The sequence below is a fragment of the Rutidosis leptorrhynchoides genome, chromosome 1 (assembly GCF_046630445.1).
Source record: "Rutidosis leptorrhynchoides isolate AG116_Rl617_1_P2 chromosome 1, CSIRO_AGI_Rlap_v1, whole genome shotgun sequence".
Classification (NCBI taxonomy): Eukaryota; Viridiplantae; Streptophyta; class Magnoliopsida; order Asterales; family Asteraceae; genus Rutidosis; species Rutidosis leptorrhynchoides.
The window spans coordinates 477,549,097-477,562,024 of record NC_092333.1 but is presented as its reverse complement, the minus strand read 5'-3'; the positions used below and the strand labels follow the sequence as shown (position 1 = coordinate 477,562,024).

General features: G+C 30.6%; 1 non-coding gene across 1 annotated transcript; it reads right to left on the bottom strand.

Moving 5' to 3' along the window:
- Positions 1-9,512: 9,512 nt before the first annotated feature.
- LOC139887215 (small nucleolar RNA R71) lies at positions 9,513-9,619 on the bottom strand. Its single transcript, XR_011773054.1, has one exon. It is a non-coding gene; the product is annotated as a small nucleolar RNA R71 (small nucleolar RNA).
- Between the last annotated feature and the right edge of the window lie 3,309 nt (positions 9,620-12,928).

Here is a 12,928-nt window from a genome sequence, read left to right as displayed (position 1 = left end):
ATAGTGAAAAGATTATTCGTATACCTCACGAGAATGGTGAGCTATTACGGGGAGAGAAGTAGCCCGAAACTGAACCTTAGTAGTTGCATGACAACAACCCAAAATTCCACAATGGAAATGGGAAGGAATAACCATGGATTTCATCACGAAACTACCAAAAACGGTAGGCGGTTAGGACACTATCTGGGTTATTATTGACCATCTCACCAAATCTGCTCACCTTCTAGCCATGAAAGAAACTGATACAATGGACAAACCTGCATAACGATACATAAAGGAAATTGTATCCCGTCACTTCAGCGATTCAGATTCTGTCTTAAGGACTAGCCAGGAATCTTATTTGATACCCATTCTTACGCGATTCTGAATCCTAACTTATTCTGAGAGATTTCTTAATCGATAATAATCACACCATCACCCTTATTACTTCGATATTAGTCATACCAGTTCGAAATCTTTTCAAAATCAATGGGTGGTTAATTCTCATCCTCATACTCTCCCATTCGTATCTCACTTATAAGCAACAACTTCACACTTAAGCATTTTTTATCGAAAGGCTTATGCCCTACCAATAGTCATCAACCACATTTAAACTCAATGTTTTTTTTATTACCTCAAAGATCACCCGAAATTTTCAAAATATTTTACTCTATCCTCATCAATCTTTTTCCAACTTGTAACCTCCGAAATATGAAAATTTTGTTTGCCAAAATTTTTCACACACTATTTTACGGTACGATCCTCTCAAAGTTTTATAAAAGTAAATTTATTTGCCATTCATGCAAATTTTTGAAATCGTATATGTTATATAAAATAAAGTAAATGATTACTTATTTTGACAAATACATATGAAATTTTACTTTCACTTTTACAAATCAAATCTTTTATTCAAAAGATATCTTACTTTGAATGGTACGTGTGGTACATAACCCCAGTTTACTAAGAACTTCGTTTCTTTTCTTACGTTGTCACCTTAAACGATTTCTATAAAATTTTCATTGCTTATTTTATAAATTTTTTTTTCATTGCTTATTCGTATCCAAGTCATCATGAAGACTGACAACCGTCGAAATTGAGAGATTCATGTGTGTGTGTATGTGATGAAGGCACTTACTACCACGTCATGCAGAGCCTTCGGGCTTCCACTAACACTTAAACCATTCAAAGCTATTCCCCAAGGATCTTATTTGCTACGACTGTTGGAACGATGCTCTTTCTTACATAACTCGAAGTCCTAACTTATTCCAAGAGATTCTCATCTAGCGATATTAACACCATCAGTATTCCGACTTAAGTATTAGTCTTAACCTGTTTGGCATCTGCAAAGTCAAGAAGCTATTAACTTCTCGTCCTCATGCTCTATCCTTCATACCTCACTTTTTATCAACGGCTTCGCACGTGAACATTTTTGGCCCAAAGACTTATGTCATGATAATTTTCAAAACTACCTTTAATTCATTAGTTTTCATTACTTAGTAACAGGTCAACCGATGATTCAAAGATTTTTCACTCGATCTTTTTCAACTCGTAATCTCTGAAATACGAAAAACTATGTTTATCAATATTTTTACACGTTGCTTATTTGTGCGGTCCTCACGAGATTTAGGGGCAAATGAAAATAATAAAATTTTTCTGTCACTTATGCGATTTATAAAACCATATACGTATGTATATAATCAAGTTAATAAATTTACCTTTGATGGTGCTCTAAATGAACATATATTTCATAGCAATATTCTTCCAATATGTAAAGCTTTTAGTTGCAATTGTTCTATTTTTATGTAATATTCGTTTAAATAAATAAGTGCGAAGACAAAAGAAGAAAATGATGATTTGAAGACGCAAATGACCAAAAAGCTCAAATATACAAGATACAATCCAAGTGGTTCAATTTATTGATGAATAACATTTAAAAATGACAAGGGTACAAGCCGCGAAATGCAAAATACAAGATATCTAAGCGTACGAAAAGACGTTTGAAAATCCGAAACCGAGACATGAACCAACTATCACCGTACGACTCAACGGAGCTAAAAGTACAAGTCAACTATGCACAAGAATATAATATAATATATATATAATTATATGAAATTATATATTATTATATTATATATTATAATATTCAGCAACCCACGTTTAACTAAATTTGGTGAGCTGGAATCCGAAGCTCCGCACTCGCAGAGCTGTAAGGCACAAAAGTACTGCACTCGCGGAGCTGTACAGTTCAACGTGGGCCTATAAAAGCTCACGCATACAACCCTTTCTATCTATCTCTCTGATCAATATATATATGTATATATATATATATATATATATATATATATATATATATATGTGTGTGTGTGTGTGTGTGTGTGTGTGTGTGTATGTGTGTATATATATATATGTGTGTGTGTATATATATATATATATAATTTATATTTAATATTAAGTTTAATGTAAGTTTAATAATAATTTGGGTTATTGTAAGAAATGTTTTACGGGTTTTAAAGTCGGAACTCTCTCCGTGTAACGCTACGCGGTAAATAATCACTGTAAGCTATGTTCTTCCTTTTTTAATTAATGTCTCGTAACTAAGTTATTATTATGCTTATTTGAGTCGAAGTAATCGTGATGTTGGACTAAATATTAAGATGGGGATATTGGATTTTGTACCATAATTAGGGTTTGGACAAAAGACCGACACTTGTGAACATTGGACTATTGACTATTAATAGGTAGCGGGTATTGTCTAATTGAATGACAAATCATTAGAACCTGTCGAACCTATCTTCAAACAAGTTAATCTAATAATTATTAAATTGATTACGAATGTCCTATTTAGTGACGTTTATACGACATCGTTTACAATCATTTAATTAATCAATTGGATTGGGTAATTGATTATTCATTATGGCCAAGTGAATAAATTAATGTATCATGGACTAATTAAAACAGGGGTGGATTACATACAAGGATAATTGGTGTAATTGTTAACAAAGTATTAAAACTTTGGATTACACGCAGTCGATAACCTGGTGTAATTATTAACAAAGTATTAAAACCTTGTTACAATTCGAATCCCTAATTAGTTGGAATATTTGACTTCGGGAATAAGGTTAATTTGACGAGCATTTTATAATTATGACCGATGGACTATTATGGGCAAAACCCAGATAGGTATAAATTAAGCCCGGACAAAGGACAATGAACCCGGGTAACAATTGATTAAAATCAAAACATCAAATATCATGGTTACGGAAGTTTAAATAAGCATAATTCTTTTATCGTATTTCTCATCGTATTTTTAATTACTGTCATTTTATTATTCGCAATTTTATATATCGTCATTGTTATTTATTTTACGCATTTTATTTATCGTCATTTATTTTACGCTTTAAATTAAATTGTATTTATATTTAATATTTTACATTAGGTTTTAATTGTGACTTAAGTTTTAAAATTGACAAACCGGTCATTAAACGGTAAAACCCCCTTTATAATAATAATAATACCACTTATATATATATATATATATATATATATATATATATATATATATATATATATATATATATATATATATATATATATATGTATGTATATATTTATACAAATATAGTTTAAAATATATATAGCGTTAAACTCAGCTAGCTCCCTGTGGAACGAACCGGACTTACTAAAAACTACACTACTCTACGATTAGGTACACTGCCTATATGTGACGACCCGGGAATTTCCAACCAAATTTAAACTTGATCTTTAATTACTTTTGACACGATAAGCAAAGTCTGTAATGTCGGGTCTTAAAATTTTGAACTATATTTATTTGACCTTCGACCATTCCCGACGATTCACGAACAACTATTTGTATATATATATATATATACATATATATATATATATATATATATATATATATATATATATATATATGTATACTACTTGTAAATATATAAAATAATATTAAATATATTTGTTTAAAAATATATAATATATATTTATGTGATAAGACTGGTTATTTAAAACTGATTATATATAGAGAGAGAGTAAATGGAAAATGAATGATTTCGAGCTTAATTAGTAAACGTCTATAACACTCGGTTGATGTTTTGTTAATTTTAATATAGATATTGTACATATTCATGAAGGGTTGGAATAAAAGTTGGACTGTAAATTGATTACGAAGATTTTAGATTTGTTAAAAATATTTTTACATTTTAAGTTTAAATATTAGTACTCCGTACACATTAATTGGAACAGAAAATAAATAATTATCGAACCTTTTTGATCAAGTTTCAAACAGTTAATGAGTGAAATAATTAATTTTATTTAATCTAAAAATTTGGGATTTTTAGGAACACTTTTATACGCTAACTGTTTAGCAATGAACACGATATAGCAATCCATGTAATTATGTCAGTAGAGTACATACAAATTCATGGCTGCTCCTTTTAAAGGTTACTATTAGCTTACTATTGCATATGCACGATTGTTAAATTCTTATAGAATATATAATATATTATTATATATACTATCCTAATCCTAAAATATCTATCTATCTAGTATCTGTGTATATATATATGTTACATATTCAATCATCACACTTGAAACCATCACCACTTGCATTGTTTTCTTTCTTTCTTTGTTTGATCTATCCAACAAATGAACACAACCCACCACAAACTCACTTTCTATTTCTGTTTTCTGTGAGAAACTAAACCATCACCTTTTTTAGTTACTTGGGACAAGAACAAACCCATGAAATTCACTAATTTCCGGTTCACTATAATCCCCACCATTCGACTAACACTAAACCTATTATCGTCCATGTTTATTGTCTTGTTCGAACCAACATCATCAAACCCATCATCATCACTAAACCAAACCATCTTCATAATCTACCACACTCTTGCCACTTTTCTTTTTCAACATGTACACTCACCTTAACCCACCAATCGCACCGCCTTTATTTTTTTCTTTCTTTCTTTTTCTTCCTTTTATCTTGATTGTTTCACGTTGTAAACCACCTCCTCTACTCACCGATTTCTGTTTCTATGTTGTCCGAATACCACCCAAATAACCACCAAGAACCACCACTCACACTGTGATTATTTAAAAAAAAAAATGCGAACGCCATTATTTTTTTTTCTTTTCTACTACTACGTGATTTCTGCTGTTCTTCTCAGCGAAGTATAATGGTGATGTTATAATGATCAATGATGATGACAAGATTAGAGAATGACGATGATTCATTGAATGATGATAACAAAAAAGAAAAAAGAAAAAAGAAAAGAAAAAAAAAAGATAAACGATGATGATTATGATTACAAAGGATGGAGATGAAGAGGATGATGATTAAGATAAATGACAATGATTTTGATGATGATTATTTTGTAAACGAATGATGATTTTGATTGATAATGTCATTTGAATTGTAGAAGATGAGGTAGAAACAGATAGAGAGAGATATATATTTGTATTAGAGGGTTTAATTTCAGAAAAACACAATTGGAGCCATGATTTGGAGTGTGAGTCATTTTTCGAGAGGTCCTAGGTTCGAAACCAGGCCACGGTGTTTTTTTTAACAATAAAAACAGTTGGGCTTATGAAACTCTGTTGGATCTATGAAACTGTTTTGGGCCAGGGTGATTGGGCTTTACGGTTTAAACAAACAGACATGGTTTATATATATCTGGGTCGTAACATTAATCAGAAAACCGAAAGTGGATTGATGGTTAGGAGTGTATTGATTTAACGAGAGGTTTCGGGTTCGATCCTCACTTGGTGCATTCTTTTTATTTAAGGCTTTAAAGGTAGTCTTCCTTTTAAAATTCTTATTATTATTATTATTATTATTATTATTATTATTATTATTATTATTATTATTATTATTATTATTATTATTATTATTATTATTATTATTATTATTATTATTATTATTATTATTATTATTATTATTATTATTATTATTCCTATTATTGCTATTATTGTTAATATTGTCATTGTTGTTATTATTACTATCATTATATTATTTAGAGAATTTATTACTTTTATCAAAACTATTGTTATTACAAAAATTAACATATTTATTAAAGTTAATATCTTTAATAAGGTTATCATTATTAAAATTAATATTATTATTAATAATACTACTATCAATATTATGACTATCACTCTTATCATTTTTAGTATTATTACAAGTAAATATTTTATATAAAGATACACTCGAATAATATTAATTTTACATATCAATATATATATTTTTTTAAAATGATATTAGCTAAACCATATATATATATATATATATATATATATATATATATATATATATATATATATATATATACATACATATAATGTAACAACTAATACTTAAATATATTGTTATCATATATAAACCCTAATATAGATTTTATTATTAACATATTAAAGAATGATAAATAATAGTTATATAAGATATATAAATTAAACATATAATACAACAAGTATATTGTTAATATATATATATATATATATATATATATATATATATATATATATATATATATATATATATATATATATATATACTTGCTCGATTACGATTACATGTATATTAATAAATATACAAATGATATAGGTTCGTGAATCCGAGGCCAACCCTATACTTGTTCAATGTTGTTCTATGTATTTTTACTACAAAATACATTAGGTGAGTTTCATTTGCCTTTTTACCCCTTTATATTTTTGGGCTGAGAATACATGCGAAGTTTTTATAAATGATTTACAAAATAGACACAAGTACGTGAAACTAAATTCTATGGTTGAGTTATCAAAATCGAATATGCCCCTTTTTATTAAGTCTGGTAATCTAAGAATTAGGGAACATACACCCTAATTGACGCGAATCCTAAAGATAGATCTATCGGGTCCAACAAGCCCCATCCAAAGTACCGGATGCTTTAGTACTTTGAAATTTATATCATGTTCGAAGGAGGATCCCGGAATGATGGGGATATTCTTATATGCATCTTGTTAATGTCGGTTACCAGGTGTTCAATCCATATGAATGATTATTTTGTCTCTATGTATGGGACGTATGTTTATGAGAAATGAAAATATGAAATCTTGTGGTCTATTAAAAGTTATGAAATGATTATTTATGATAAACTAATGAACTCACCAACCTTTTGGTTGACACTTGAAAGCATGTTTATTCTCAGGTACGAAAGAAATCTTCCGCTGTGCATTTGCTCATTTTAGAGATACTACTTGTAGTCATTCATGACATATTTCAAAAGACGTTGCATTCAAGTCATTGAGTTCATCAAGATTATTAATAAGTCAATTATAGATAGATATATTATGAAATGGTATGCATGCCGTCAACTTTCGATGTAATGAAAGATTGTCTTTTCAAAAACGAATGCAATGTTTGTAAAATGTATCATATAGAGGTCAAGTACCTCGCAATGTAATCAATTGTTGTGAATCATTTATAATCGATATGGACTTCGTACGGATGGATTAGGATGGGTCTTCACACTATAAGTGTTGTAGCAAGGTTTAGGTATATCCCATCTATATAAATAAATAAAACTTGTATCATATTACACCGTATTTCATATTAAAAATAATACTATTTCATACTACACCTCGCACACATCAAGTTTTTGGCGCCGCTGCCGGGGACACGGCGAAACGCTATATTTTTAATCTATATTTGTAAAAATATAATTATATATAAGTTTGAGAAAAAAATATAAAAAATATATTTTTAAGATTTTTGTCTATAAAATTAATAAGTAATTTTATTTTAAGTTTTTAAAATATATTTTTATTTTATATAAATTATCTATCGATTATTTTATAAAACTTAAAAAAAAAAAAAACGAACTGGATCCAAATTCGAAGCCCAAAATACAAATAATTTAACAGTGGGCCGACGTGTTTAAGCCCAACTAACCGGATTCATCACTGTGTAACTCCGCAATTGCGGAGCCCCTCAAGTAGTAGGTACCGCAGTTGTGTAGCTGCTACTGACAGGTCTGAACCCACGCATTAAATACGAATTTGAGTTTTAATTTTATATTTATTATTATTATTAGGGTTTAATTATTATATAGTTTTAATATAATTTGTATTTTAAGTTTTAATTATTATTATTTACATATTTATATTAATCCTTTTATATAAATAATATAAAAATAATATTTGTATAAAATTTGTATTTTTATCATTTTAGTTATAATTTATATTTTTAATCGTTTAATTCGTAAATTGTATATTTTTCGTTCGTAACTAGTTTTAAACTAAGTATCTTGCCGTAGTAATTTCATATTTCTAGATTTTTAGTCTTTGCAGTAAAATTCCTTAAGTGCTTTTTCTTTAGATTAAGATTTAGGTGCTTTAGAATTTTACGACGCAGTTTATAAATTTTAGTGTCTTTTTAAGTAATTACTGTTTTCCGTTTAGAATTCCTTTAAGCTTTAATACCTTTAGACGCAAGTTTTAATATTTAGTTTTTAGACTTTTAAGTTTCAACACTCTACTTTCTTATTTTTATTTTTCGACTTTTTATTTTTCGACGTTTTTCGACGCACTCTTCTTCTTTCTCATTTCTACGCTCTAGTTTTTAGGACATAGATTTTTATTTCAAAATTTTGACGAAAAAATTATTTTAAGCAGTTAAATTGATAGACATCTAAAATTTTGTGCTTCGTAGTAATAGTTGGATTTGTTAGTGGCCGAGTTGTGGATTTTCCGACTTAAAGGATCCTGGCTCCCTGCTGCATCTTTTGGCTATTCGAAATGTGGGCAAAAGCAGAAAAGTCTATTAATTTGATAACTTATGTAATTTCTAATAGGATATTCAGTGAATGCACCGAGCAAAACGTTCACCACCTTTCATACGTTCACCACCTGTAACTCGATCAAGACATCTAGCTAATATTGCCGCCGTTGATTTTTCTTTAAAATCATCATCTAGTCGAACAAGTACTCCAATTCAAATTTCCGATAATCCATCTTTTGAACCCGATTTCACAATTAAGAACCCGGAGGATATTCAAGGACAATTCAAAGATCCTGAATCACTAATCATTCCTCCTGAACCATAAACTGTTAAATCAGAATCTTCTAGTGATTCGGATTCAACAATTTCAAATATGAAAATAACGGAACCTCTAAGTATGGAAGATCGAATGAGAGCCACCCGCACTGGCCAAGGTCACGCCATTATTAAGCCAGACATTAATGCGCCGGATTATGAAATCAAAGGACAAATCCTACACATGATAACTAATCAATGCCAATATAGTGGTACGCCAAAAGAAGATCCAAACGAACATCTTCGAACCTTTAATAGGATCTGTACTCTATTCAAAATCAGAGAAGTTGAGGATGAACAGATCTATCTCATGTTATTTCCCTGGACTTTAAAGAGAGAAGCCAAAGATTGGTTAGAATCGTTACCTGAAGGGGCGATTGATAAATGGGATGTTTTAGTTGAGAAATTTCTTAAAAGATTCTTTCCGGTATCTAAAGCCGTGAGACTTCAAGGAGAAATTGTTACATTCACACAAAAGCCAAATGAAACTTTATATGAGGCGTGGACAAGATTTGGAAAGTTGTTGAGAGGATGTCCTCAACATGGTTTAGACACTTATCAAATAGTACAAATATTCTACCAAGGATGCGACATTACTACACGAAAAGACATCGACATAGCAGCTGGTGGTTCCATTATGAATAAAACCGCAACTGAAGCTTACAAAATTATTGATAACACAGAGTCCCACTCACATGAGTGGCATCAAGAAAAAGACATCGTTAGATCATCTAAAGCGGCTAGAGCCGATTCTAGCCATGACTTTGATTCTGTTTCCGCAAAAATAGATGCTTTCGAGAAGATGAATAAAGATATTCACGCAATACGAATCAGTTATGAGCAATGCGGTGGACCACACTTAACGAAAGATTGTCACATTGAACAAACCACGAAACAATGAGAGAATGTTTCCTGCATGAACCAAAGGCCGAGAAATAATTATCAAAATAATTTTCAACCCCCAAGGCCAAACTTTAATCGAAATCAAAACATTCTTTACAATCCAAATGGACCCAACAATAACTCGTATAACCAACAAGGTCCGAATAACCAACCAACTCAAAACAACACTTTCAATCAACAAAGACCTAGCTTGTATAAACCACTACAACAAACTGAAGAGAAAAAGTCAAATCTGGAAGAAATGGTACAAAAACTAGTTGAATCTCAAACATAATTTATTGCAACTCAAACCCAAGCAAATGAGAGGTTTGATTAGTCATTTAGAACTCAACAAGCTTCCATTTTGAATCTAGAAAAACACGTAGGTACTCTTGCTCGCATGATGAGTGAGAGGGAACAAGGAAAGCTACCGGGTAATACTGAAGTAAATCCTCGGAATGAGAATGTTAATATGGTGTCAACAAATTCTGAAAAACCAGCACCAGAAGATGGGAAGGTTTTAGATATGAGTAACAATGAAGAAGTTACACCACCACCACCACCCAAGTATGTAAAGCCAGTGGTGGCACCATACAGACCACCCATCCCGTTTCCAAGAAAAAGAGTTGAGTATGAGCAAGTGATAGGTAATAAAGTTTGTGATACCTTTGGAAAAAAGAAGAAGAATAAGAAGGTACAAGAAACAAAAATCGTAAAAATAAACCCGGTGAAGACAGTTCCACCAAAACTTCCACCAAGGTTGGGTGATCCGGGTGAATTTATTGTTCCTTGTCTACTTAGTGATTGTGTCATGTATGATGCACTAGCAGATTTAGGTGCGAGTGTGAGTGTTATGCCTCTTTTATTATATAAGAGATTAGGAGTAGGTGAGCTAAGTCCAACGGAAATGCGTGTTCGACTCTTTGATCAACCCATTAGACACCCAGTTGGATTGCTGATAACCTACCCGTTCAAGTGGGTAATTTAACCTTTTTAGTCGAATTTATTGTCATTGACATAGAAGAGGACTCAAACATTCCTCTAATTTTAGGTCGACCATTCTTAGCATCTACCAGGGCATTATTTAATGTAAGAGAGGGTAGAATGACACTTAGTGATGGTGACAAATCGGTCACCTTTGTGAGTCGAAAGGCTAAATCTCCACCAACCAAAACCGTTGAACCAACAAAAACGATTGGTAAGAACCATGTTGTTTTACCAACTCCAACGGTAGTGCTTAATAATAATAAAACGCCTAAGTGTGGGGAAAATGAAGTAACACCTAATGATGACCTGATAACAAAGAACCCCGTTGTTGATACGAAATTAAATGACCCCGTTATTAACAGTTCAATGAAGAAACTTATTAAACGGATTCGTGATGCTAGAACCAAGGGGAACTTTAAGTTATGTAACTGGTTAGTATCCAATCTATCGCCTAAAGAAAAGGAAAAACTAGTTGAATTTATGGATATTACACAGGAATCCGACCAATGGTTTAAAGCAAAAGTCACAGATATGCAAGTTGATTATGGTCCAAAAGAAATTGACAATGAAGTTAATCACAATTTCGACACCACATCTACCTAAGTGTGGGGAGATTCAAATGTTATAAAAAGAAAATGTTGACTAGAGTTAGTTGTTCTGTTCTCGTGTAGTTCCGAGAATGGAATCCGATTGGTGTTTTCCGCTAGCAGACACTAAAGAACTAGTTTTCTCCCCCCATTCTAAATTTTTTCTGTTTTGTAGGTTTTGTATAAAATTAATATGCAATTTTAAATTTAAGTTTTGTGTGAATTTAAAAAAAAAATTTACTTAATTTCATTAAGTTTAAAAAATGATTTCTAAAATTCGTCGTAAGCTAAAGACTAGATCATATAATCAAAATTGCTTTACCCGAGGGCGGGGCGAAAAATTTTGTTATCATTATTTTTAATTTTATTGATCTAAAGTATACCAAAAAAATTAAAAAACCCGAAAATCTTTGCTTTTAAAACACTCGCTTTAAAACGACAAATTTTAATTATTTATTTAAATTGTTTTAATAAATAAAGGTTTTATAAAGAAAAAATTTATATTATATATATGTTTGTAGTTTATCTTATGTACAAAACAGGATAAAACAGCGCACTTTCAAAAACTGACATTAAGTTCAGCAAAAGCTACTAATTTTGACGACAAGACGCAAAATATCAAATGTGATATAAAATAATATGTTTGCAAACTCGGTATTTTTAATCACTTTTCTACACTAATCATTCTCATGAATTTATAACTATATTCTGATTTCATGCAAATGAGGGCATTGCATGATCTCAAGTGTGGGGAAGGGTTATAAATTCTCTCTGGTTTACACTTAGTTTAATTGCCAAATTTTGTGAAAATTTGAAAAATTTTCAATTAAATGAATTCAAAATCATGTTTATACATATTTATGAACTATAAAACTAGGTGATAATACCGAAATTATTGTTAACTCGAAAAGGACATAAATTGAGAAACAACCCAAAACGCTTGAATTCATTTAAAATGGAATAGAAGAGAATAAAAAGGCAAAGAAAGACATATATCACATATTTTTGTACAAGATTATTGCAGGTACTTTTGCTTTGGACTAAACTAATCAGTTTTACCCGATTTACTGTAATATATTTGAAAGAAAGATGGATCTACACGATGAATCAATTCCATCATTAAAAGGAAGTAAAGTCTTCCGAAAAAGACACGCGCTTCTTGATTTAGGTTAGGAAGTTGTCATCCAGACCAGCTGTAGGTTGACGAAAAATCTAGAAAAGTCATCTCTAAAATTAGCAGGAAATCTACGGACCTCAGCATCAAACAGGGTCGCCAAATGGTCAGATTTATCCTAACCATGAGAAGGATTTATCTCATAAAATGGGGAGGCCGCCGTGCAAATTAGCTTGATAATACTAATGAATCAGACCTCCAGAAAGGATAATCTCCTTAAAGATTAAA